This window comes from Camelina sativa, chromosome 7, assembly GCF_000633955.1.
Source record: "Camelina sativa cultivar DH55 chromosome 7, Cs, whole genome shotgun sequence".
Classification (NCBI taxonomy): Eukaryota; Viridiplantae; Streptophyta; class Magnoliopsida; order Brassicales; family Brassicaceae; genus Camelina; species Camelina sativa.
The window spans coordinates 11542880-11547950 of record NC_025691.1 but is presented as its reverse complement, the minus strand read 5'-3'; positions in this window follow the sequence as shown (position 1 = coordinate 11547950).

The following is a 5071-nucleotide window of genomic DNA, read 5'->3' as shown; positions in this document are numbered from 1 at the left end:
CTCCGTTTGTAATCGAATTGGAGGATTCAAATACAATAACCCTTCCAACAAAAAAAAGTCTCAATTGTGAAGTTGAATCTTTCTCTCAACTGAAAAAAATAAATAGAAATTTGGGAGTTCGTAGAGAGAACATACAGTACTGTATATGGGTAATTGCACTGAATAATCAACTTAACTAGGATTTAATCACTGGTATACACATAATTACTTTGTATATATTTTTATGATTTTATATTGTTATTAATTAAGTTTCATTGATTTTTAATATAGATGATACAATGTTATATATATTTTTAAAAAAGTTGTGTTATTAAATTTCATTTTGTATAGGTATTTTCAATACAAAAATTGTAATTAAGTTAATATTGTGGTTAACATTCTAGATTCAGCTCATGATTTTTTTTACAAATGTTATATCCAAGTTTTAAAATTTATTCAAATGGTGAATGATTAATTTTGCAAATCTTATAAAATGTTAGAACTTAAAATGTACTTTCAAAAATGTTNTTTTCTGTAAATTAAGCGTTATATATATATATATATAGGACAAAGGGGTGATATTTCTATTTTATGCATTTATGAAAGCTTTGCTTCTCTCCTCTTCCTCTTCTTTCTCATCCTCACGATTCTTTCTTCCATGGCCACCATCAAACGACACTACCGGTACCCTCATCAATACCATCCGCCGTCACCACGGGACTTCAGCCGCTATTCTATCTCTTGGGCCTCCAAACGCCAACTCGCTGCGGCAACATAGATCCAAATCTCTGCCCGTTCATCTACGTACCTTTCGAGCCTCCAATCGCCAAGCTATTGAAAAAGAAGAAACCATTCAAGGAAATATCATTTTTACAATGAGTGGAGGTATTACTTTAACCCTCTTTATAATTGTATTATGTGATTAATATAGATGTTTAAGATCTTGGAGTTCATGTTAAAAGAATGTTTAACATTCTCAACTATCTTTGTATCCGTTCATATTTTCTTTCTTATTCATTTAAACAATGTACTGAAAACAAGGACCATGCATGATTTCACAACCAGTCTATAATTAGGAAAAAAAAACTCAAAATTTAGTAATCCAATTTAATTACCAGAAAGCGATAAGAATCAAGAAGTGGAAAAAAAAAAAAAAAAAGAAAATCATGCCATGCATTCAGAAGAATTGAGAGGAAAATGCATGTAGAATACTCTACCTTATATATGTATGGTCTACAAGTGTATCCTAATTTATTAACACTTAGACATCCCCTAACCACATAGACGTGTGATATAGCTCCAGTGACATATTCACAAAGGGACACCTAACGACTTGAGCGATTTAATTATTCCTGAAATGGATGTTTATTCATATTTCTAAAAAATATAGGATGTGCTTTACTTGGATATAACTATCGGTGTAATTTTTTTTTTCAACCATTAAATTACAATTGGCCAAATCCCTATATTCGTAAGGAGCGGGACTCAATCCCGGATATGATGGTGCATTTTGCATTAAGGACTTACCATTTGCTACTACACTAAAGTCACTTCACCGATTGATGTAATTATACAACACAACAACTTTGTTTGTAATCGAATTGGAGGATTCAAATACAATAACCCTTCCAACAAAAAAAAGTCTCAATTGTGAAGTTGATTCTTTCTCTCAACAGAAAAAAATTAAATAAAAGAAATTTGGGAATTCGTAGAGAGAACATACAGTACTGTATATGGGTAATTACACTGAATAATCAACTTAACTAGAATTTAATCACTGGTATACCACGGAATAACTTTTTATTTTTTATATATATATATTTATGATTTTATATTGTTATTTATAAGTTTCATTGATTTTTAATATAGATGATACAATGTTATATATATTTTTTAAAATAGTTGTGTTATTAAATTTCATTTTGTATAGGTATTTTCAATAAAAAATTATAATTAAGTTAATATTGTGGTTAACATTCTTGATTAGGCTCATGATTTTTTTACAAATGTTATATCCAAGTTTTAATATTTATTTAAACGGTGAATGATTAATTTTGCAAATCTTATAAAAGGTTAGAACTCAAAATTTTCTGTAAATTAAGCGTTATATATATATATATATAGGACAAAGGGGTGATATTTCTATTTTATGCATTTATGAAAGCTTTGCTTCTCTCCTCTTCCTCTTCTTTCTCATCCTCACGATTCTTTCTTCCATGGCCACCATCAAACGACACTACCGGTACCCTCATCAATACCATCCGCCGTCACCACGGGACTTCAGCCGCTATTCTATCTCTTGAGCCTCCAAACGCCAACTCGCTGCGGCAACATAGATCCAAATCTCTGCCCGTTCATCTACCTTTCGAGCCTCCAATCGTCAATCTCTCTCCTGGCTCTTTTTACAAGAACATTTTGTATCGGTGTTAATAGGAGTCCTCATGCAGTTAAATGGAGCATGCACAATAAAAAGATATAATGAACTACTACCATTTGCGTTGAGTAAAATTGTCAGCTATATAAATGTTTGGCTTTTTTTCGGCACAGCCAGTCACTTTCTAATCTTTCTTGTGATGGGTCCTTAATGTCTATCTTTTTACTATAGTGGAGGGGTTTAGACTATGGTAATCGATTCAAACTTAGATTTTCAGCAAGAGGAACATGCACAATGTCAATATTAACAAATTTATATAGAGCAAAACAAGGATGATCAAATAATTTTAGTTAGGGTTGAAAAGAGGGGATTAGACTATGGTAATCGATTCAAACTTAGAATTTTAACACGAGGAACATACACAATGTCCATGTTAACACGAGGAACATTCACAATGTCCATGTTAACAAATTTATATACCAAAACAAGAATAATCAAATAATTCAAGGGAATAAGACAAGATTTCAGACAAATAGAAAAGGATGAGTAAATCAACGTATAAAATGATTTACCAGCATCTCAGTTACTTTTATTTCTAGGCACAAGTTGTCCTGTTAATTTTTTGTTTTTGTTGTTTGTTACATCATCATTATAAAATACTAGGACTCAGATCCCTATGGGGGAAGTATTTCAAAAATTTTTAAATTAAATTGTAACTTAAAAATTATATAAATAATAAAATTATATAGACAGTTCCTGTTTGATAAGCGTTGGCTGGGTCGAGAGGGTATTACCGATGCGGTCGAGTCAGGGTAGAATCGATCAAGAAATTTTCGGACTCCAGGTTTTGTGGATAAGATCAGGAAATGTCGGAATTCGATTTCCTAGTGGCGCAAAAATAATGTCACCTACAGTCCCTCGGCTATTTCTAACTTGAAGGTAGCTTTGCAAGCGGCGAAAATGGATGATTCGATTTCTCAGGACGAAATTCGGGGGATTGAGAGGAAATTAAAAAAGGCATACCGTGATGAGGAAATTTATTGGCAACAAAAAAGTAGGAAATTCTGGCTAATGGCTGGGGACAAGAACACTCAATATTTTCATGCATCTACTAAACAGAGGCGGGTGCGAAATAGGATCATTGGATTATTTGATACGGATAATATCTGGAATGAAACTCCATCGGGTATGGAGCATATTGCTACTAAATATTTTGAGGATCTTTTCACGAAGTCGGATGGTCGGGGTATCTCTGAGATGCTTCAAGAAATTCAGCCACTTATTACGGACAGAATAAATAGAAATCTTACTAGGGATATTACGGAAGTAGAAGTCCGCAAGGCCTTATTTGCTATGCATCCAGAGAAGGCTCCGGGCCCTGATGGCATGACGGCTTTGTTTTTTCAGTGATTTTGGTCTTCCCTAAAAGGGGATTTGGTGGCTCTGATAAGAGAGTTTTTTCGAACGGGCAGTTTTGATCCTCGTTTGAACGAGACTAATATTTGTCTCATTCCTAAAGTGGATGGACCACAGCAAATGACGGAATTTAGGCCGATTAGTCTTTGTAATGTAAGTTACAAAATTATTTCTAAAGTTATGTGCTTCTGGCTTCGTCGGGTTCTGCCTCTCTTGGTTTTAGAGACTCAGTCGACATTTGTTTTTGGGCGTCTCATTACGAATAATATTCTTGTCGCCCAGGAAATTTTTCATGGGCTGAATACTAATCGAAGGTGTAATTCGGAGTTCCTAGCCTTTAAAACAGATATGAGTAAGGCTTATGATCGGGTTGAATGAGATTTCTTAGAGGCAGTTTTGGTAAAATTAGGATTTGATTGGAGATGGATTTTGTGGATTATGTGGTGTGTTTCTTCTGTGTCATATCAAGTGCTTATGAATGGCCAACCTAGGGGTTCTAGTATTCCACAGAGGGGGTTACGTCAAGGGGATCCTTTGTCGCCGTATTTGTTCATACTTTGCACAGAGGTGCTGATGGCAAATATTAAAAAGGCTGAACGAGAGGAGAAGTTGACGGGTATCACAATTGCTCGTGATAGCCCCACTATTTCCCATTTGTTATTCGCTGATGATAGTCTCTTTTTCTGTAAGGCTGAAGTGTCTGAATGTCGGACAGTGATGAATATCATAGGTGATTATGGTAAATCTTCAGGGCAGGAGTTTAACCTAGAGAAATCTTCAATTATGTTCGGTAAGAAGGTTCTACCTGAGACAAGATCTCAGATAAAATCAGTTATTGGCATTTCCAAGGAGGGCGGTATGGGCTCTTACCTGGGTATTCCTGAAAGTCTTTAGGGTTCGAATAACCTTTTTAGCTACGTGAAGGATCGGTTGGATGATCGAGTTAATGGTTGGTCTTCGAAGCTGTTATCGAAAGGGGGCAAGGAAGTTATGATTAAATCGGTGGCATTGGCACTTTCTACCCATGTTATGTCATGTTACAAACTGCCGCAGGAGCTGACGTCTAAACTAACGAGTGCTATTTCTACCTTCTGGTGGAAATCTAACGATAAGGCTCGTGGTATGCACTGGGTTGCTTGGGATAAATTATGTAAAGACAAGGGCGAAGGGGGTCTAGGATTCCGAGCCCTAGACCAATTTAATGATGCTATGTTGACGAAACATTTTTGGCGTCTAATTCAACATCCCACTTACTTGATGGCTCGGGTGATGAGAGGCCGTTATTTTAGGAATAAACATCCT